Raw genomic sequence first — 24,235 nt, forward strand, 5'->3', positions numbered from 1 at the left:
TTATGTGTTTGTCTTTTCCTTGTTATCAGAGGTACGATACTTTGCCTCACTATTTGTTGTGTCTCTTCTGTCAGTCCACTGTTCCCGAGTGTGCATTCTAGTGCTGCTAGGAAGTCTGCTGTCTTGGCGTCCCTGTGGTTGTAGTTGAGTCCCTTGGCCAGTATTGTTCTTTCCGTGTCTGTGAGCTGTCTGTGGGATAGGTTTTTAACCCAGGTGTGTGTTGTGGTGTCCTCTTTGTTGTGTGTTAGTTTGGCCATTTTTTCTTTTAGTGCCTTTTTTTGCGGTGTGTGGTCCTGTTCTGTCCTATGGTGACAGCCCGTTCTATGGTCTGGGTCCATTCCTGATTCAGGGTTTTTGAAATTCACGACTTTTGGCGCGCAATTTCTTGTCTGTATTTGTGAAGTCTGTTGTAAGCGTCTGTAATCATTACCTGGATCATCCTGAGAAATGAATAGAATGGGAAATCAGACTGATGCAGTGAGGATTACACATGAAGAATGGCGCCGTGTCCCATAGAGATCTGGAAAATCCCAGTCTCCATCCCTGGCCTGTACTGCTGTGTCTCCCTGGAGTGGAGAATTCTGTTGGCTCAGGATCTGGAGTAGCTGCAAAAGGTGCAGTCACTGGCAGCAATTAGACCCTCCCAGTGACAGATACCACATGGAGTCATACCGAGTGATATCACCAGAATGCAGGGAGGCATCACGATCAAACCACGGTCACAAAGAAGGTGCACTGGGATCAGTACTCAGGGATGAGGGAGCTATCAGTGGGCCAGGCAATGGCCTTGGGTTACTCTCACTCGTCTGTTCAGCCAGAATTTAATGCCGGTAGCAAAGACACCCATCTGACTACTTAGTACCCTTTAAGTAAGGAAATCTGTCATAGGCTGTCAGTCTGGCCTACATATGAATCCAGACCCAGAGCAATAGGATTGACGCTCAAATACCCTCTGTAATGGTCTGTCAAGCCACTCAGCTCTAAGGCTGGTCAGGGTGGGCATGCGATGCTGGCCAGCCAGAGACAACAATATCTCACAAGTGATTTAAAATCAACACTGCTGGGAGCAGTGTCCTGGCCAATCCTGTCTGTAGGTTTATGGACAGGTCTTTAAACTGACAGAGAGGATGCAGGGACAGGGTTCAGGTAAAACCAGCTTTCCAAATCCAAAGAGAAAATGTGAAGCCTCGGAACAGCATGGGGATGTGGCTGAAGACAAGGAGAAAAGAACAGGATGGGACAAAGTTTAACTAAAACTGTACATCAATGAATCGGTTTGTGACAGGACATTGTGGGGAAGAGGAAATTACAATGTTGCTTTTTTTTCGGAATGAACAAAGCATCTACAATAAGGTAATAGACTTGTGACACAGAGATAAATGAGACTTAGTCACCAGACAGACGCGATTACAAGTTGAACAAAAGGTGGAACATAAATATTCAACAGTAAACAACCTTACAGGATCTCAGGCAGAATGGAAAAGCAAGATGGGAACCCTGACACTAATGGATAACAAAGGTATTACAGAGAAAGCATTTGGCCTCAGACTATGCAGCTGAATCAGCCTGAATGCAGATTCTGGGTGCTATGTGTCAAAAACACAAGCAGGAGAACAGTTTTTATACTGCCTTGCAGTATTTCATTGCTCATCCCTGCATGAAACAGGAATTCATTAGAAATTGTAGCAAAGGTGGTGAGATAATTTTTGGAGACTTAAATCTTTGTATAATTTGGGACAGACACATTGGCAAATCTGATATTATCCGAGATCCTCCTTGAATGCTTTTGTCAGTGTTTCTTTGAATGACACATTGTGCAAATGGCTAGGGATGTAGCTACCTCAGATCGACCATTGGGTGATGAAGCTGAGTGAATGAGTAACTTCACATCGAGATCCTCCAAGACATTATACTGGAATTCAAAGAGATTATGACATTTTAAATTGACCAGAAAGCACCCGAGCATCAGTAACAATGCTAATTACATGACTATGAGAGAGAACTGACTAAGGTAAACAGGGGAAACAGACTCAAATGTCAGTCTGTAAATGAACAGTGGAAAACATTTAGAGCCAGAGAGACCGAGAGACGTACAACACATAAACGGACCCTTCGGTCCAACTCGTCCACGCCGTCCAGATATCCTTTCCGAATCTCGTTCCGTCTGCTAGCACTTGGCCCATATCCCAATAAACCCTTTTTATTCATGTACCAATCCAGATGCTTTTTGAATACTGCAATTGTACCAGACTCCACCACTTCCTCTGGCAGTACATTCCCTACATAACCACACTCTGCGTGAAAAGGTTGCCCCTTAGGTCCCTTTTAAATCTTTCATCTCTCTCCCTAAACCTATGCCTTCCAGCTCTGGTCTCCACCACCCCAGGGAAAAGACCTTGTCTGTTTATCCTATCCATGCCCCTCATGATTTTGTAAACCTCAAGAATGTCACCCCTTAGCCTCTGACGCTCCAAGGAAAACAGTCCCAGTCGTTTCAGCCTCTCCTGATAACTCAAAACCTCCAATCCTGGCAACATCCTTTAAACTTTTCTAAACACTTTCAAACTTCACAACATCCTTCCAATAGGAAAAAGACCAGAACTGCATGCAATATTCCAAAAGTGCCCTAACCAGTGTGCTGTACAGCGGCAACATGACCTCCAAACTCCTATAATCAATGCTCTGACCAATAAAGGAAAGAATACCAAACACCTTCTTCACTATCCGCTTAAATGTGTAACACTTACGGGGGCACGGGCATGGATATGGATTAGACGCTGGGTGTGGTGGATGGGGGGCGGTGTTGGACGGGTTTGGGGACGGGCTGAGGGTGATGTCGGACGTGTTTGGGAGGTGGGGGCAGGCAGCGGGTGGAAGGTTGCATCGGACGGTTTTGGGGGTCGCTGTTGGGTGGGTTTGCGGCAGATGGCGGGACAACATTGAGGGGCGGGTGGGGGCAGAGTTGGATGGGTTTGGAGGCGAGTGGCGTGTGTTTTGGGGGGCTGTCAGGGTGTGGGGGCTTGCTCATAGCTTGCTGCTGCCTAATCACCTGAACAGGGAGCAGACTGGACTGAAAACGCCGAGTCCCAGAGGAAAGGTATTGAATCGATTAACCGAATAATCAATTATCCGAACGAAATAGTGCCCGCCCATCTCGTTCAGATAATCGAGGTTCCTCTGTAAACCATCAGGACTATAGCCTGGTGTTGTGTGATTTTTACCTTCGCTGAAGGGACCCAATTTTGGCCCAGTTCCAATTTAAGACCTAAATCTGTCAACCCGGCAGATCTTTTTCCATATGTTAAACCAAAGACAGTTGTGGTCACTGGACGCAATGTGCTCTCCGACTGATACTTCAGTCAGTTGCCTGACTTCGGTTTCTGAGGAGAGGTTTCGTGCTGCATCCGCCTGAGTAGCATAGAGCCCTCTTCGTCTTAATTTAGGAAACTTTCTGGAACACATTTGACAAATTCCACTCAGTACGGGCCTTTTACACTCTGTGTGACCCAGTCAATACAGGGGAAGTTAAAATCTCCAACCAATCCTAATCCATTATTTTTATACGTACCTGCAAACTCACTACACATTTTTCTCTTCTCTTGTGGGCGGCACGGTGGCGCAGTGGTTAGCACTGCTGCCTCACAGCGCCAGAGACCCGGGTTCAATTCCCGACTCAGGCGACTGACTGTGTGGAGTTTGCACATTCTCCCCGTGTCTGCGTGGGTTTCCTCCGGGTGCTCCGGTTTCCTCCCACAGTCACAAAGATGTGCGGGTCAGGTGAATTGGCCACGCTAAATTGCCCGTAGTGTTAGGTTAAAGGGGTAAATGTAGGGGTATGGGTGGGTTGCGCTTCGGCGGGTCAGTGTGGACTTGTTGGGCCGAAGGGCCACACTGTAAGTAATCTAATCTAATATCCGCTGGCTAGTTGAGGGTGTAGAACATGATCCCAGCAGACTGACCATCCCCTTTTTGTTTCTAACTTTTATATATATATGGCCTCATTTGATGACTGCTTAACAGTATTGACTGGAAGCACTGTTATTATGTCCTTCCTAATCAAAAGGACAACTCCCCCTCGTCACTTACTTGTCCTTCTGTCACGCCTGTACTTTCTGTAGCCTGGCACACTGAGCTGCCAGTCCTGCCCTTCTCTCGGACATGTTTCTGTTATGGCTATAATATCCCAGTCCCCAGAGCTAATCCATGGTCTGAGCTCGTCTGCCTTACCAGTCAGGGCTCGTGTATTGAAACCAGATGTCTTTTCCCTCCCTCGATTGTGCCCCTGGATATCCAGAATAGGTAGATTGCTCTTGATGGCTGATGTATTTCTGCTGACTTTTCGATTGACCCTCTCTTACTCAGAGTCACAACTCCCTGCCAAACTAGTTTAAATCCTCCTGGGTAACGCTAGGAAATCTCCTTCCTGGGATACTGGTGCCCCTCTGCTTCAAGTGCAAACGATCCCCTTTGTACAGGTCACCTCTACCCGAGAAGAGATCCCAATGACCCAAGAACTGAAAACTCTGCCCCCTACACCAGCTCCTCAGACACACATCCATCCGGCCTATATTTCTATTTCTATCCTCACTGGCACTTGGCACTGGGAGTAATCTGGAGATCATTAACGTCAATATCCTGCTTTTTTAACTTCTCACCTAACTCCCTGTACTCATTTCACAGGACCCCATCCCATTGTCTACCTCTGTCATATGGACCGATGTGCACAATGACCTCTGGCTGTTCACCCTCCCCTTCAGAATATTCAGTAACCGCTCAGAGACATCCTTGACCCTGGTACCTGGGAGGCAGCACATCATCCCGGGGTCACTTCTGCAGCCACACAGTCTCCTGTCTGTTCCCCTCACAACTGAGTCTCCCATCAGTATTGCGATCATTACAGAGGATCTGGCAAACAGAGACAGGGAGGAACTCCCTGCAGTTGGGTCCATGTTAGGAAAGTGGGAGTATTTTAAAGGGATGCAGTGAGAACGCAGGGCCAGTGTGCTCCTTGAAGAGTGAATAGTAAAGGCAGCAAGTCCAGGGAATACTGATCAAGTGATATCGTGAGTTTGATAAATAAAATACAGTGCAATAAAATGAGGTGAAGCCCTTCACAAGTATAGGGAGTGCAAGGGAATTGTGGAAAATGAGGGACAATAAATGGTCATGAAATATATTTGGCAGATACGATTGCGGAAAAGCCACATGTATTTTATCAGCATCGTGAGAGTAAGAGGATTCCCAGTGAAAGAGGAAGGCCTGTGAGAAACCAAAGGGACAATCTGTGCATGGAGCCAGAGAAAGCAGGTGAGATCTTCAATGAATACTTCCCATCTGTATTCACAGGAGAAAGGCATTGTAGCCGGGGATTTCAGTTGGGATGGTGAGGTTCCAGAACATGTTAAGATCAATAAAGAGGAGATATTAAATGTTTTCACAGGCATAAAGGTGGAGAACTCCCCAGTGCCCAATGAAATGTATAGAACATAGATAAAACATAGATCAATACATCACAGAACTGGCCCTTCGGCCTACGATGTGCCGAACATTTGTCCTAGCTTAAGCACCCACCCATGTACCTGTCCAATTTCCGCTTAAAGGTCGCCAATGATTCTGACTCTGCCACTCCCACAGGCAGCACATTCCATGCCCCCACCACTCTCCGGGTAAAGAACCTACCCCTGAAATCCCCCCATACCTTCCACCCTTCACCTTAAATTTATGTCCCCTTGTAACACTCTGTTGTACCCGGGGAAAAAGTTTCTGACTGTGTACTTTATCTGTTCCTCTGATCATCTTATAAACCTCTATCATTCACCCCTCATCCTTCGCCGTTCCAATGAAAAAAGGCCTAGCACTCTCAACCTATCCTCGGACGACCTGTTCTCCATTCGAGGCAACATTCTGGTAAATCTTCTCTGCACCCTCTCCAACGCTTCCACATTTTTCCTAAAGTGAGACGACCAGAACTGTACACAATACTCCAAATGTGGCCTAACCAAGGTCCTGTACAGCTGCAACATCACTTCACGACTCTTGAATTCAATCCCTCTGCTAATGAACGCTAATACACCATAGACCTTCTTACAAGCTCTAACCACCTGAGTGGTAACTTTCTAAGAACTATGAACATAGATCCCAAGATCCCTCTGTTCCTCCACCTCACTAAGAATCCTACCGTTAACCTGTATTCTGCATTCTTATTTGTCCTTCCAAAATGGACACTTGACAGGGTTGAACTCCATCTGCCACTCCTCAGCCCAGCTCTGCATCATATCTAAGTCCGTTGCAGCAGACAACAGCCGTCCTCACTATCCACAACTCCACCAATCTTCGTATCATCTGCAAATTTACTGACCCACCCATCGACTCCCTCTTCCAAGTCATTAATAAAAATTACAAACAGCAGAGGACCCAGAACTGATCCCTGCGGAACTCTACTTGTAACTGGGGTCCAGGCTGAATAATTAACATCTACCACCACTCTCTGACTTCAACCGGTTAGCCAGTTTTCTATCCAACTGGCCAAATTTCCCTCTATTCCATGGCTCCTGACTTTCCGCATGAGCCTTCCATGGGGAACCTTATCAAATGTCTTTCTAAAATCCATGTACACTACATCCACTGCTCTACCCTCATCCACATGCTTGGTCACCTCCTCAAAGAATTCAATAAGACTTGTAAGGCAAGGCCTACCCGTCACAAATCCGTGCTGTCTGTCCCTAATCAAGCAGTGTCTTTCCAGATACTCATAGATCCTATCCCTCAGTACCCTTTCCATTACTTTGCCTACTATCGAAGTAAGACCAACTGGCCTGTAATTCCCGGGGTTATCCCTATTCCCTGTTTTGAACAGGGGCACAACATTCGCCACTCTCCAGTCCCCTGGTACCACCCCCGTTGACAGTGAAGACGAAAAGATCATTGCCAACGGCTCTGCAATTTCCTCTCTTGCTTCCCACATAATCCAGTCAGGCCCGTTGGACTTGTCTATCCTCAAGTTTTTCAAAATGCCCAACAAATCTTCCTTCCGAACAAGTATCTCTTCTAGCTTACCAGTCCGTTTCACACTCTCTTCTTCAACAATATGGTCCCTCTCATTTGTAAATACTGAAGAAACGTACTCATTCAAGACCTCTCCTATCTCTTCCGACTCAATACACAGTCTCCCACTACTGTCCTTGATCGGACCTACCCTCGTTCTCATGTTTCTCACATACGCATAACATGCCTTTTGGTTATCCTTGATCCTCCCCGCCAAAGATTTTTCATGCCCTCTCTTAGCTCTCCTAATCCCTTTCTTCAGCTCCCTTCTGGCTAACCTGTAACCCTCCAACACTCTGTCTGCACCTTGTTTCCTCAACCTTATGTAAGCTTCCTTCTTCCTCTTTTCAAGACATTCAACCTCCCTCGTCAACCAAGGTTCCCTCACACGACCATCTCTTCCCTGCCTGACAGGTACATGCATATCAAGGACACGTCGTATCTGTTCCCTGAAAAAAGTTCCATATTTCCACGACATCCTTCCCTGACAGCCTATGCTCCCAACCTATGCTCCTCAGATCCTGTCTTACAGCATCGTATTTACCCTTCCCCTAATTGTAAAACCTACCCTGTTGCACGCACCTATCTCTCTCCATAACCAAGGTGAAAGTCACAGAATTGTGGTCACGATCACCAAAATGTTCACCCACTAACAAGCCCATCACTTGTCCCGGTTCGTTACCAAGTACCAAATCCAATATGGCCTCCCCTCTGGTCGGGCAATCTACATACTGAGTTAGAAAAGCTTCTTGGACACACTGCACAAACACTGCCGCAAGTATCTCAGGCGGCTATGTCATTCAGAGAAGGACATCTACCCATCCTCACGTGGTCTGCACGACATAGCCACAGCAAAGTATTTGCCTCCCAATTACCCTCTTCAAAGGCCAAGCAAGTTACTCAGTTCAAGGGCAGCTAGGACTGGGCAAGAAAGGCTGCTCAGCCAGAGACACCCACATCCCAGACCTGATTTAATAAATAATCCATGAGGATGGTCCCACTGGAACCCTGCTGGGTCCAGTGTCCTGGCCGATCATGTCAGTAGGTTTATGGACAGGGCTTTAAACTGACAGAGAGGATGCAGCGACAGGGTCCAAGTGAAAGGAGCTTTCCAAATCCAAAGAGAAAAGGTGAAGCAATGGAACAGCATGGGGATGTGGCTGAAGACAAGCAGAAAGGTACAGGATGGGACAGCGTTTAACTAAAATTGTACATCAGCGAAAAGATTTGTAACAGAAAATTGTGGGAAAGAGTAAGTTATGTTTTTTTTAATGGACAACGTCACTGTCATAAGGTAGATGGATTTGTGACACAGAGATAAAAGAGATTTAGACACCAGGGAGACATGGATACAGGGTGAACAAAAATATTCAATGGTTCTTGCGGAAACTCAGGAAAAATGGGTAACACTAAAAATGATGGATAACAAAGGCATTACAGAGAAAGCATTTGGCTGCAGATCATGAAGTCGAGTCAGCCTGAATGTAAATTACTACTTGCCAAGGACACCAGCAGCAGAACAGTTTTTGCCACTGAACAGTATTCCATTGCTCATCGTTGCATTACACAGGGACTCAATGGATTTTTTTAACAAAGGCATTGCGATAATTTTGGAAAACTTCAATATTCATATAATCTGAGACAACACACGGTCAACATTGATATTGGAATAGGACTTCGGTTAATTTTTTTCAGTGTTTCTTTGAAAAACGCATTGTGCAACTGACGAGGGACATAACTATCGCAGAGCGACCTTGTGATGAAACTTAGTGAATGAGTCATGTCACCGGGAGAGATCCTTCTGGAAATTGTGATAAAATGCAGTTTAAATAAATATGAAGTTTTAAAGTGATTCGCAGAGGACAAGCTACAACTCGAGACAAAAATAGCCAATTACATGTGTGTGAGAGGAGAAATGCCCAAGGTAAACAGGCTAAACAGACTGAGACATGTGTCTGTAAATGAACAGCAGAAAACATTTGGAGGAACAGTGTAAAACACTCACCAGAAGGATATTCCATTGAAACAGTATAAACCTCAGCAAGAAATCCCCACTGGTCCCGCACTCAGGACAAAAGGGATCATACTAGATTATTAGGCTGAGAAGATCCCCAAAAAGTACTTAAAATCCTGAAGTGAGAGAGTGTTTTAGGAGTAAATGTTAAATAGATTTCAATGGGTCTGCTCGCATAAGGAGGGCGGTGGGAAGGGGAACCATGGTCAGGGTTTATTGACACAATAGGAACAGGGAGAGGTGAAGGTACTGGAGGTGGTGAGAGTGTTACAGACAGTGGTCAGGGCCTGAACGGTGTTACAAAGCCAGTATGGATTGCTGCAGCTGGAAGGGCTTGCAGAGGTAGGGAGTGACAAATGTATTTTTATTTATTCATTCATGGGATGTGGGTGTCACTGCCTGGACTAACATTCTTTGATCCAACTGCTAAATACCCAGGGCTAGCTCAGAGTCAGCCATATTGCTGTGGGTCTGGAGTCAAAAGTTGGCCAGACCATGGTAGAATATTTAATGCCCTTCCTTAAAGGAAGTAAGTGACTAGAGGAGTTCTTCCTCCTGATCAACAATGTTTTTTATGGTGGCCCCACCAATGTCTTTTACAGATACAACATGACATCCCAGCTCTTACTCTCAATGCTCTCCCCAATGAAGGTAACCACCCCAAACGCCTGCTTCACCAGCCTGTCTACCTGTGATACCGCATTCAAAGAACTGTGTACCTGCATCCCTGGGTCTCAGATTGATAACACTACCCAATGCCTGAACATTAACTGTACAAGTCCCACCCTAGTTTGTTTCACCAAAATGGAATACTTCATATTTATCTAATTAAACTCCATCTGCTATTCTTCAGCCCACTATCCCAGCAGTACTGTTCATCCTGTTGTATCATAGAGAACTTTCTTCACTGTCCACTTTACCACCAATTTCAGTGACACCCAAAAACCTTACTTACCTGGAAACCAATATTCCCATCCAAACTATTTATCCAAATGACAAACAACAGGGAACCCACTGGTCACATACCTCCAGTCAGAAAAAACATGTCTCCCATCACCCTCTGTCTCCTACAATCAAGCAAATTTTGTATCCAGTTCACGAGCTCCTCCTGAATACTATATCCTTTTACACTGATCTGAGCTTATTACCCAGTTTACCACATAGAACGTAGAACACAGAACAGTTCAGCCCAAGACCCTTCGGCCATGATGCTATGCCAACCTTTTATCCGACTGTAAGATCAAACTAACCTACATACCCTTCATTTTACTACTATCTATGTGTCTATCCAAGAGTCTATTAAATGTCCCAAATGTGTCTAATTTTACTACCACCATTGGCAGTCCATCCAACCACCTACCATTCTCTATCCTCTTATCCATCTTCCTATCAGCTTAAAATTATGCCGCCTTGTAATTGCCATTTATGCCATAGGAGAAAAAGTCTCTCACTATTCACTCTTTCTGTGCCTCTCATCACCTTGTTCACCTCTACCAAGTCTCTCCACCCCCTTCTTCACTCGAATGAGAAAAGCCTTAGCTCCCTCAAACTTTCTCCATAAGAAATGCCCACCATTCCAGGCAGCATCCTGGTAAATCTCCTTTGTGCGCTCTCTAAAACTTGCACATCCTTCCTGTAAAGAGGGGACCAGAACTGAACACAACATTCCAAGTGTGGTCTCACCAGGACGATATAAAGATGCAGTTAAACCTCACGACTCTTGAAATCAATCCCCTTGCTAAGGAAAGCCAACACAAAATATGACTTTTTAGCAACCCTATCAACGTGCGTGGCAACTTTGAGGGATTGATGGACATGGACTCCATGATCTCTCTGTTCCTCCACAATGCCAAGTATTTTGCCTTTTAACGCTGTATTCTATATTCAGGTTCGACCTTCCAGAATGAATCACTTCACACTTTTCCAGATTGAACTCCATCTGCCACTTCCAGCCCAGCTCTGCGTCCTGTCAATGTCTCATAGCAACCTACAACATTACCCACGACTCCACCAACCTTGGTGTGATTTGCAAACTTACTAATCCACGCTCCAACATCCACATCCAAGTCATTTACAAAACTCGCAAAGAGCAGAGTCCCAGAGCTGAACACCACTGGTCACTGAGCTCCAGACTCAATACTGTCCATATGCCGACATACTCTGTCTTCTCTGGGCCATCCGATCTTGTATCCAGACAGACAGATTTCCCTGTATCCCAATCATCCTTCTTTTATGAATGAACATCAATATATTCTGTCATATCCTCAAAGAATTCAATAAGGTTTGTGAGGCATGACCTGACCCCTCACAAACCCATGCTGTCTCTAATTTAACTATGGTTTTCCAAGTAGTCATAAATCCTTTCTTTCGAGTCCTCGCCAATAATCTGCACGCCACAAACATTAAACCAAATCTGTAATTTCCAGAATTCTACCTCCGTAATATGGTCCATACGCTACAAATCTTCTCTCCTCTGCCAGTTTCGCCAGAAGGGCACTGGAGGGTGGTGGGGGTTCCAGAGATAGAGAGGAATATCAGGACAGGAGGATTATGCAAACATTAGGAGGGTTGCAATGCCAAAAGGAGGCTTCAGTAATTGTGAGGTTTCATGGTGATGAAGGAATTTGAGGAGGGAGGGAGGGAGGGAGGATTGTAGGGAAATGAGAGGTTTCACAGTTTAGGTGCTTTGTTAGGACTGCAAGAGGTTACTGAGTCGGGGAGGTTTAAGCACTGGAGGTTGTTACATAAACATGGTTTTGTTTGCAAGGCAGGAAGAGGATTCAGGAAGCTGGAGAGTATGGGTCTGAACGAGGTTACACAAATGGGAAGAGTTGTCAGAGGCGGAGGTGTTCACAGAGACAACAATGGTCTGATCTGGAGCAGAGAACCCAGATTGGGAGGGATGTGGGGACTGGAGGTGATTTCACAGGGAGGGAGGACCATAGACAAACAGGAGGTTACAGAAATGTGGAGATCTGTAGGGCTGACGGGTTCATGGAGTTGGGAATGTTGTGAGGGATAGAAAAGTTTACAGGAATAAGGATGTTTGTAGGACAGGGAATGTTTCAGGGAGCTGAGCAGATTACAGAGAAAAAGAGGTTTGTATCATCTGGCGGAACACACAGAGATATGGAGGGTCATCGTGACTGAAGATATTTATAGATAATAGGAAGGCTTAGGTTCTGGGGGTTATTTAGACATGGAGGCTGTGGAATCTGGATTGTTTTTTGAGAGAGTGGTTGGAGACAGTTTCACAGATAAGGGAGCATAGCACAAACAGAAGGAAGTTCCTGTGGTAGGGAGGGTTCGAGTGGAGAGTGATGTTCACACAGATGGGAGTAAGAGCTGGAGAATGTTATGGAGAAGAGTAAATGTTTGGAGATACAGGAGGAGCTCACATTGACAGGGGGGGGGGTAATAGTGACGGGAGAATGTTACATTGTTAATGAGTCTTGCAAGAACAGGATCGGGAGAGACACAGGCATTGGAGTGGGATCTACAGATCAGGAATGTTGCAGGGACCTGAGAGGATAACACAGATAGGGATGGTGGTACAGTCTCCACAGACTGATGGCGTTTTAGGGACTGGAAGAGGTTTGGTAGATAAGGAGGGCCATAAGAGCTGCAGGAGCTTATGGAGAGTTGAAGAGTTGGAGCAGTTTACACAGGGAGGGTTCTCCGACAGGAGTAGGTCACAGATAGTGAGGTTTGTGAGGCCTGAGAAAGTTAAAGAGAGGGGAGTTTTCGGGACTGGAAGATATTACACTGACAGGGACAGTTGAAGAGACTGTAGCAAAAATGCATGGAGAAGGTTACACAGATAGGGAGGGAAGTAGGGACTGAAGGTGAATACACAAACATGGAGGGTTGTATTGTTAGACGGAGCTTAGAGGGATACGGACCGGCAAAGGGATTTACACAGATAGAGAAGGTTGTGTTTTTGGTGAAGGTTACACTGATACAGAGAGTGTTAAAGAGTGTTTAATGGACTACAGAGGAGCTCAGACAGAATGTATCATGGGGAGTGGAGGAAATTACAGACACAGAGATGGCTGTCTGTTTGAAAAGAGGTTCTACATGTCCTCAGTGCTGTAAGACTGAAGGGAGGTTACAGCAATAAGGGTTATCTACACTTAATGAATTTTTTGATATAGAGAAAGTCTCAGAACGGGATTGCCAAAAGTAAGTATAGATAGTCCAGATGAGTTTACATAGATATACATGTTTTGAGGGGTTTCAAGATGGGAGTGCTGTAACGAATGACAATAGTGTAGAGAGGGTTCTAAGAGCAGGAAGATGTGACAGTCATATCGATCTTTGTAAAGACTGGAGAAGCTTACATCGCCAAGGAATGTTTTAGAAACTGTTGGAGATTATACATATATGGAGAGTATTGGGGATGAGGCAAGGTTCAAGAGACAGGAATGGTTGACAGGACTGGACAATAACCTGAATAGAATCTCCAGTATGGAAACAGGCCATTCGGCTCAACAAGTCCACACCAACCCTCTAAAGAGCATCATAACCAGACCCATCCCTCTCCCTGTCTAATAAACACTGCATTCCTCATGGTGAACTCACCTAAACTACACTTGCCTGAATACTACAGTCAATTTATGATGGCCAATCCACGTATCGTTAAAATGTTGGGCTATGGCAGGAAACCAGAGCACCCGGAAGAAACCCACACAGTCAGGGGGAGAACATGCAAAGTCCACACAGTTGGCCAAGGCTAGAATTGAAGCCAGGTTCCAGGCACAGTGAGGCTGATTATACAGAGCACTGCAGAGATTGGACTAGGTCACAAAGTTCACAAGGGTTTAGTGGAACAGAAGGAAAATATAGTCAGGAACAGGAGAGGCTTACATAGATGGTGTCCATGAGAGGGACTGGAGGAGGTTAACGCAATAGGGAGAGTTGTGCATTCTCTCGACAATTAGAGGTAGGGACGGTTGGGTAGACTGGATGAAGTTAGTCATACTCAGAGTTGAACACACTCTGAGTAATGGCAGATGGAGTTTACTTCTGATCACTGTGAGGTAATGCAGTATGGGAAGTCTCACAAGCGAAGGATATGCATCATGAAGGGTAGGTCCTCCTGGAGAACTGAGGAGCACAGGTGGGCAAGTGTCTGGATGTCTGAAGGTGTCAGCACAGGTTGACAGGGTGGGGAATGCACCTGAACTGGGAGCAGGAGGGGGACCCACATCCTGATGGGGCGAATTGTTAGAGCTGCTTGAGAGGATATAATCAAATCTGGCAGGGTGCTGCACCTTAAACAGTCATAAGGCCAGAAAGAAGATTAAGGTTGGTGCCCAAGTTAAAGACAGCAATTTCAGCAGACAAGGCAGGCTAGAACATAGCAGGAAATAGGAGGGGGGGAACTGATGATTAAACTGCATTTATTTCAATGCAAGGGGCCTGACAGCTTAGGAAGATGAACTCGGGGCATGGATTGGAACATAGGACTGGGATATTATAATTATTACAAAAACAAAGCTGATGGAGGGACAGGACTGGCAGTTCATTGTTTCAAGGTGGAGATGCTACAGGAAGCATCGAAGGGAAGGCAAGAGCGGACGTGTGCTGGTGGGTAATGATTGCATGAATCATTACATCAGTATTTAGAGAGGATATTCCTGTAGGATCACCCAGTGACGCTATGTTAGTGGAACTGAGAAATAAGAATGGGTCATTACTCTGACACGATTGTCCTACTGACCCCGAATAATCCATGGCAGACTGAGGAACAAACATATCAGGAGATCTCAAATATCAATCATAATAATAGGGCTGTCATGGTTGGGGTTTTTAAACTTTCCAAACCTAGACTGGGACAGCCAGTGTTCAGTGTTTGCAAGGGAGGAATTTGGTAATTGTGTTCCAGAAAACTCCCAATCAATATGTAAATGGCCTGAAAAGAGAAAGGGGCAAAACCTGACCTCCCCTTGGGAAACAAGGTAGGGAAAGGGACTGAGGTGTGAGTGGGAAAGCATTTTGCCAAAGTGACTCAAGTCTATTAGTCTAAAATTAGCGATGGAAAAGGACAGGGCGGATCCACAGGTTCAAGTTATAAAATGGGGCCAGACTAATCTTGATAATATTAGCCTGGAACTCTCAAAAGGTGATTGGGAATACAGATACCACTATTTGCAGGGAAAGGGAAGTCTGGCAAGTGAGAATATTTTAAAAGTGAGATAAATTGAGCGATCACCACCAGCATGTTCCTGTTTGTGTGCAGGCCAATGCTGACAGCATTAGGAAACACTGGCTGTCTATTGAGGGTCTGGTCAAGGAAAAGGGAGCACATGTCAGGTATAGCCAGCTGGATCAAGGGAATCCCTGAGGATCACAGGGACTTTAGGAATACACTTTGGGTAGAAATCAGGAATGCAGAAAGGGTACATGAAATAGCCTCAGCAGAGAATGATAAGGAGAATCCAAAAGTGATTGTGTGTGTATATATATATATATATATATTAAGAGTAAAAGAATAACTCGAGACAAAATAGTGTCCCTTAAAGATCAATGAGACCATTGGTGTGTGGAACCACAGGATATGGCTAAGACCTTAAACACATTTTTTACTCCAGAACTTACTGTGGACAAAGATTGGGGAACTCAGGGAACAAGAGCAATACGTTAGAATACATTTGGAGTTCTCAGCAATTCCAGTATCACCGGTATATGAAGGATGTTGTGAAAGTTGAAAGTCTTCGGAAAAGATTGACAAGATGTTGCCAGGGTTGTTGCTGAATAAGCTGGGGTTAAATTCTCTGGAGCATCACAGACTGAGGGGTGACCTGACAGAGGTTTATATAAACATGAGGTATATGGATTGGGTAAACAAAAAGATATTTTCCCAGGGGTTGGAGAGTCCAAAACTAGAGGCCATAGGTTAAAGGGGAAATGTTTAAACGGCACTGAAGGGACAGTTTTTTTTTTATGCACACGGTGGTATGTGTATGGAATGAGCTGAGAGAGAAAGTAGCAGATACTGATACTATACAACAGTTAAGAGATATTTGGATAGGTATATGAATAATAAGGGTTTAGAAGTACATGGGCCAAATGCTGGTAAATGGGATGGATTTATTTACATCTTCTGGTCAGCATCGACGAGTTGGACCGAAGGGTCTATTTCCATGCTATATATCTCTATGACTTGAAAAGAGTGCATGTTATAGAAGGTTTTAAAACACAAAACTATGGAAAGCCCCAGGACCTGATTAATTATATCACAGAATATTATGGAGCCCCTAGCAAAGATATTTTTACCATTGATAGCCATGCGTGATGTGCTGGAAAGGCTGGAGTGTGGCAAAGTGGACAGTGAAGACGTTGTAATCGAGGATAAAGCGGATGGCCCTCAGGACAACTCCTTACAACCCTGCAAGAGGTGTCAGATTGTGGATACAGATACCACTATTATGCGTGGGAAAACCTCCCACCTTGTACATGGCAAGTACTCATGTGACTCAGCCAACGTTGTCTATCTTATACGTTGCAGATAAGGATGCCCGGAGGCATGGTACATTGGGGAAACCAAGCAAAGGCTACGACAACGGATGAATGGGCACCGCATAACAATCAACAGACAGGAGGGTTCCCTCCCAGTTGGAGAACACTTCAGTGGTCCAGTACATTCAGCATCGGACCTTCAGGTGATCATCCTCCAAGATGGACTTCGGGACAGGCAGCAGGGAAAAAAGTGGCTGAGCAGAGGCTGATAGCTAAGTTCGGTACCCATAGGGAGGGCCTCAACCGGGACATTGGATTCATGTCACATTACATGTGATCACCATTGCACTCCACACACACAGATATTCCTACTCACACACACTCTCACATACACAGGTACAGACAAACGCGCACACAGACACCCACACCCTTACACAGACACCCTTATAGACACACAGCCCCACACTCACACATGCACCCCCTCACAGACTTAAGTCACTCTGCACTCACTACACACACACTTTCTGACACTCACAAACCCCACCCCAGACAGACACACACAGGCAGGCAAAGACCCACAGACACACACATATTTTGTGGGGTGAATTTGTCATTGCAGAGTTACATTGTACTTTGCTCAAAAACTGCATGCATTCATGTAGAATCCTGAGCTCAAAAACTGCATGAATTTATGTAAAAGTCTGTTATCTCACTTTTTAGATTAGAATCAATCTAAACATCAGGGCATAGACAGAGAACACAGGGGGCTAACACCTTCAACATATTGTCTAGCTATCACCATTGTTGACAGCTAACCTGAGAATGCAACTTAAAAAATGTTTTGTGATTTACACATGAACGAAGTGAAACTGTCACTGTATTCTAATCGATGAAAGGCTTAACAGGCAATCAATTTTTCAATGTATAATGTCAGTTACATCACACTGTAAATTTTTGCTATAAATTCCGTGTTACGATCGAGCCCTCCACTATCACCTGATGAAGGAGCATCGTTCCGAAAGCTGGTGTGCTTCCAATAAAACCTTTTGGACTATAACCTGGTGTTGTGTGATTTTTAACTCTCTTCAATAAGACAGATTGATTTGTGACACGGAGATAAAATAAATTTAGACACCAGGGAGACATGGTTACAGGACGAACAAAAGGTGGACATAAATATTCAGTGGATCACAACTTTGTGGAAACTCAGGCAAAATGGGTAACGCTAACAATAATGGATAACAAAGGCAGTGCAGAGAAATCATTTGACCTCAGATCATGAAGTAGAGTTAGTCTGAATGTAAATTCTGGCTACTATTTGCCAAGGACACAAGGAGCAGAACAGTTGTAGACACAGAACAGCATTCCATTGCTCATTACTGCATTAAACAGGAACTCTTTGGAATTTTTTAACAAACACTTTGTGATAATTTTGGGAAACTTCAATATTCCCATAATTTGGGACATTCACACTGACAACAGTGATATTGGAAGAGTAGGTCAGAGAAACATTTTTCATTGTTTCTTTGAATAACAAATTGTGCAACTGGCTAGGGACATAACTATCTCAGAGCGATCGTTGTGCGATCAAACTTAGTGAATGAGTAATGCCACCTGGAGAGACACTCAGGGAAATTGTGATAAAGTGCAGTTTAAAGAAATATAAAGTTTTAAAGTGAATCACAGAAAGGACACGCTACAACTAGAAACAAAAACAGCCAATGACATGGGGTTGTGATGAGAACTGACCAAGGTAAAGAGGCGAAACAAACTGAAATATGTGCCTGTATAAGAACAGTGGAAACCATTTGAAAGGACAGTGTAAATCACTCAACAAAAGAAAATTCCACTGAAACAGACAAAACCTCAGCAAGAAATTCCCACCGGCCCCTCACTCAGGACAAAATGTATCATATTAGATTATGAGGATTAGAAGATCATCAAAAAGGACTTAAAATCCTGCAGTGAGAGAGTGTTAGCAGTTCGTGTTAAAGGGATTGCAAAGGTTCTGCTAGCAGGAGTTGGGCAGTGGGAAGGGGAATCAGTGTCAGGGTTCAATGTCACAAAAGGAACAGGGAGAGGTGAAAGTGCCGGAGGTGGTAAGAGTGTTATAGAGAGTGGTCAGGGCCTGCACTGTGTTACAACGCCAGTACGGATTGCTGCAGCTGAAGGGGTTTGCAGAGATAGGGAAGGACATATGTATTTTTATTTATAAATTCATGGGATGTGGGTGTCACTGCTAATTCCCCAGAGGACAGCTCAGAGTTAGCCATATTGCAATGGGTCTGGAATCATTTTTTAGCCAGGCCAGGTTAAAATGTCAGATGTTCTACACAAAAGGAGGTCAGTGAACCAGATGAGTTCTTCCCACTGATCAACAACGCTTTTATGGTGACCTGACCAATGTCTTGTACAGATACATGACGTCCCAACTCCTACTCTCAATGTTCTGCCCAATGAAGGTAACCATACCAAAGGCCTGCTTCACCAGCCTGTCTACCTGTGACACCACTTTCAAAGAACTGTGTACCTGCATCCCTGGGTCACAGACTGACAACACTACCCAGTGCCCAAACAATAACTGTACAAGTCCCACCCTGGTTTGTTTCTCCAAAATGGAACACTTCACATTTATCTAATTAAACTCCATCTGCTATTCTTAAGCCCAGTATCCCAGCAGTACTGTTCATCCTGTTGTATCACAGATAACCGTCATCACTGTCCAGTTTACCACCAATTTCAGTGTCACTTAAAAAACTTACTTACCAGGAAACCAATATTCCCATCCAAACCATTTATCCAAATGACAAACACCAGGGGACCCACTACACCGCTGGTCATATGCCTCCAGTCAGAAAAACAGCATGTCCCACACCACCCTCTGTCTCCTACCATCAAGCCCCATTTTCTGTCCAGTTGACTAGCTCCTCCTGATCTCCATAACCTTTTACACTGATCTGAGCTTATTACCCAGGACTTATCCACTTAATGGTAAGGTCGTAGGGAGTATTTGTGAACCAAGAGACCTTGAGGTGCAGGTTCATAGCACCTTGAAAGTGGAGTCGCAGATAGATAGGATAATGAAGAAGGCGTTTGTTATGCTTTCGTTTTTTTGGTCAGAGTATTGAGTACAGGAGTTGGGAGGTCATGTTGCGACAGTACAACATATTAGTTAGGCCACTGTTGGAATATTGCGTGCAATTTTGGTTTCCATCCTATCGGAAGGATGTTGTGAAACTTGAAATTGTTCAGAAAAGATTTACAAGGATGTTGCCAGGGCTGAAGGATTTGAGCTAAAGGGAGAGGCCGAACAGGCTGGGGCTGTTTTCCCTGGAACATCGGAGGCTGAGGGGTGACATTATAGAGGTTTACAAAATTATGAGGGGCATGGATAGGGTAAATAGACAAAGTATTTTCCCTGGGGTTGGGGAGTCCAAAACTAGAGGGCATAGGTTATGGATGAAAGGGGAAAGATATCAAAGAGACCTAAGGGGCAACTTTTTCATCAGAGGGTGGTACGTGTATGGAATGAGCTGTCAGAGGATGTGGTGGAGACTGGTACAATTGCAACATTTAAGATGTATTTGGATGGGTATATGAATAGTAGAGGTTTGGAGGGATATGGGCCGGGTGCTGGAAGGTGGGACTAGATTGGGTTGGGATGTCTGGTCGGCATGGACAGGTTGGGCTGAAGTGTCTGTTTCCATGTTGTACCTCTCTATGACTTTAACTTCCATACTCTTCATTTTATTATCATCCATGTGCCTATCCAGAAATATATTAAATGACCCTAATGCATCTAATTTTACCACCACCGCTGGCAATGCATTCCAGTCAGCCACCACTCTGTATGTAATGAACCTACCTCTGAAATCTCCCCTTAACCATCCTCTAATCACCCGAAACTTATACCCCCTTGAAATAACTATTTATATGAGGGTAAAAAATATCTCTCTCTAGTCACTCTTTCAAGACTCTCATCACCTTGTTCACTTCTGCCAAGTCACCCCTCACCCTTCTTCACTCCAATGAGAAAAGCCTTAGCTCCCTCAAACGTTCATCATTACACATACTCTCCAGTACAGGCAGCACACGGGTAAATCTCCTCTTTCCCCTCTCTAAAGCTTCCACTTCCTTCCTGCAATGAAGGGACCAAAACTGAACACAATATTCCAAGTATTGTCGAACGAGGGCTCTATAGAGCTGCAGCATAACCTCACAGCTTTAAAACTCAATCCCCAAACTAATGAAATCCCACACAATATATTGCTTTTAACAAGTCAATCAGTTTGGGTGGCTACTTTGAGGGATCTAGGGACTTGGAACCCAAGATCCCTCTCTGTTCCTCCAGACTGCCAAAGATCCTGCCTTTAACTCTGTATTCAGCACTCAAATTCAATCTTCAAAATGAATGACTTCACACTTTTCCCAGATTGAACTCCATCTGCCATTTCTCAGCCCAACTCTGCATCCTGTCAATGTTCCGTTGCAATCTACAACAGCCCTCCATACTATCAACCACTCCACCAACCTTGGTGTCATCGGGAAACTTACTAACCCCTCTTTCAATCACACATCCAAGTCATTCATAAACTCACAAAGAGCAGAGGTCCTGTAACCTCTCCCTGCAGAAAACCACTGGTCACTGAGCTCCAGGATGATTGCTTTCCATCAATCATCACCCTCTGTCTTCTGTGGGCCAGTAATCCTGTATCCAGACAGACAGGTTTCCTTGTACCCCATGCCTCCATACTTTCTGAATGAGCCATAAAGATGTTTTGTCACATTCTCAAAAGATTCAATAAGACTTGTAAGGCATGACCTGCCCCTTACAAAACCATGCTGACTATCTCCAATCAAACTATGGTTTTCCAAGGAATAATAAATCCTGTCTCCCAGAGTCCTCTCCAATAATCTGCACACCACAGACATAAGATTGACACGTGTGCAATTCCCAGGATTATCCCTATTCCCTTTCCTGAACAAGGGAATAATATTTTCCTGCCTCCAATCATCTGGTCCGACTCCAGTAGACAGTGAGACTGCAAAGGTCATCACCAGGTGCGCAGCAATCCACTCCCTCGGTTCCTGTAGTAACTTTGGACGCATCCAGTCTGGTTCAGCGACTTATCTATCCTTATCTTTCACAAAATTCTCAGCACATCCTCCTTCTTAACATCCGCCTGTTCACGTACATCAGCTTGTTTCACGCTGTCCTCACAAACGACAAGGTCCCTCTCAGCAGTGAATACTGAGGCATAGTATTCATTAAGGACCTCCCCTCCCTCCTGTGACTCCAGACACAAGTTCCTTCCACTATCCCTGACCGGCCCTATCCTCACTCTGGCCTTGCTCTTGTTCCTCGCATAAGTTGAGAATGCCTCGCGGTTTTCCTTAATCCTTCCCAACAATGCTTTTTCATGCCTCCTTCTAGTTGCCCTCATGATATCTCTCGGTTCCTTCATGGTACCTTCAGAGAATCCCTACTGTGTTGAAACAGGCTGTTTGACCCAACAACTCCATATCAACCCTCCAAACAGTATCCAACCCAGCCCCATTCCCCCACCCTATTACTCTCCATTTGCTCTGACTAATGCGCCAAACCTACACATTCCTGAACACTATGGGTAATTTAGCATGGCTGAGCCACCGAATTGGCACATTTTTGAGCTGTGGGGGGGGGGGGGAACCGGAGCACCTGGAGGAAATCCACAGGGAGAATGCGCAAACACCCCACAGACAGTCGCCTGAGGCTGTAATCGAAATGGAGTCCGTGGTGCTATGAGGTAGCAGTGCTAACCACTGAGGCACAGTGCCATCCAATGTAACTCTCTGGAGACCTGTCTGATCCTTGCTTCCTCAACCTTAAGTAAGCTTCCTTCTTCCTCTTGATCAGATGCCAAAGTCCATGTGGACAACGTTGACTGCTCTGCCTTCATCTATCTTTGGCCACCTCCTCGAAGAGTCAATCCGGTTTGTGAAACATGATTTTCCACTCACAAAGCCCTGCTGCCCATCTCGAATCAGCTCTTGCCTTTGTAAGTGTAAGGAGCTCCTTTATCTCAAAATCTCCTCCAACAACTTCCCCATCACTGGTCTCACGGGGCTGTAATTTCCTGGCTTTTCCCTGCAGTCCAGAAATGATGGAACAGCATTAGCCAACTTCCAGTCTTCCAACATCTCACTGTGTCTGTTAATAATATAAATATCTCTGTTAGAGACTCTGTAATCTCTTCCCGAGCTTCCCACAATATTCTAGGATCGACCTAATGAGCTACTGAAGACTGATCTACCTTTATTTGTTTCAAGATTTCAGCAATTTCTGTTCTCTGGTGAGGATTCTTTCCAAGACATCACTATTTATTTCCCCAAGTTCCCAAGCTTCCATATCTTTCGCCACAGTAAATACTGACAAGACTGTTTTGTCTAATATCTCACCCATCTGCTCTGGTTCCACACATGGGTGACCTTATTGATCTTTAAAGGTACCCTATTCTCTCCCAAGTTACTCTTTAGCCCTTATTAAAGCTTGCATAAAGGCTTCTGATAATTCAAATGCACCATATCCCCTATACTGCTACACCCCTCCCACACCCTTACAATCCTGCCATTTATATTCACACCAACAAATTTAATCCAACAGTCTCGTTGCTGCATCAGTTGGCACGGAGACCACTGTCAGACACAGTTACTGTACTGCCCTTGCCATAAGTATATTCAGTTTCCTGACTGTAACCATATTGACATTCCCATCACTGTTTGGTGCCTATAAAAGAATTCCTGTTAACAGTTGCTGCTGCTTGGTTATTCTCAGCTCCACTTTTCATATTGAAATCCACATGACTGTCTCATTAATGCATTAACCTCATCCTTCCTTCACAACTTGTTGGCTTTTTGCCTAGTCTGCCGATTGGGACTAGATTGGGTTGGGATATCTGCTCAGCATGGATGGTTGGACAGAAGGGTCGGTTTCCATGCTGAACATCTCTCTGACTCTATGACTCTATCCAAACAACCCTTCAGTATTCACCTCCCATCGATGGTCATTCTGCAGCTAAATCTCCAGAAAGAATGTTCCATCATATCTGTTCACTGTCATTCCATCTGCCTTATGGCGAATACAGGGAGTCATGCCTCAGTAGTGGCGGTGGAGGGGGAGGGGTTGAACAGATTGGTAGAGGTTACAGAGACTCAAGACTTACAGGGACTCGAGGATGTTAGAGTAAAACGGTGTTACATCTGGTCAAGAATGTCAGTGGGACAAAGGGGTTTGGGGATTGGAGGAACGTACAGAGATAGAGGGAGCTGGATTAGATTCTGGAGATAGGGATAGGGATGGATGTAGCGAGAGGCAGGGAGCCTGACAGGCACAGACAGAGAGCTGTTTAATCTAGGAGAGTATTGTGTATACTAACAGAGATATGGAAGGTTGTAGTGACAGAAGACGTTTACAGATATAAGGCGGTTTCTAGGTTTTGGAGACTACAGAGATAGAAAGACAATGGAGAATGCCAGGTTACTGGGTTGGAGACAGTTACACAAAAGGGGAGGGTTACACAAACTGAAAGAGGTTCCTGTGGTCGGGAGGGGTATAGTGCCGGGACTGAGGGCGAAATTAAACAAGATAAAGATCAAAGAATTGGAGAAGGATAAGGAGATTACTAACTTTTCACAACTAAGGAAGGGTTGTAGGAGCTGGAGAAGATTACATAGGTA

At 44.8% G+C, this 24,235-nt stretch overlaps 1 long non-coding RNA gene across 1 annotated transcript in view; it reads right to left on the bottom strand.

Annotated features, from left to right (window-relative positions):
- Nucleotides 1-303: 303 nt before the first annotated feature.
- The window catches only part of LOC148135074 (uncharacterized), a 41,902-nt gene continuing 17,970 nt past the window's right edge, over nucleotides 304-24,235 (bottom strand). Inside the window, exon 3 of the long non-coding RNA XR_015755546.1 lies at nucleotides 304-440. This is a non-coding gene — a long non-coding RNA (uncharacterized LOC148135074). The remainder of the gene's footprint in view (nucleotides 441-24,235) is intronic.

The sequence above is a fragment of the Chiloscyllium plagiosum genome, unplaced genomic scaffold, assembly GCF_037043375.1.
Source record: "Chiloscyllium plagiosum isolate Xiang-an unplaced genomic scaffold, Cpla_swu_hap1 HiC_scaffold_51, whole genome shotgun sequence".
In the NCBI taxonomy this organism is placed as follows: domain Eukaryota; kingdom Metazoa; phylum Chordata; class Chondrichthyes; order Orectolobiformes; family Hemiscylliidae; genus Chiloscyllium; species Chiloscyllium plagiosum.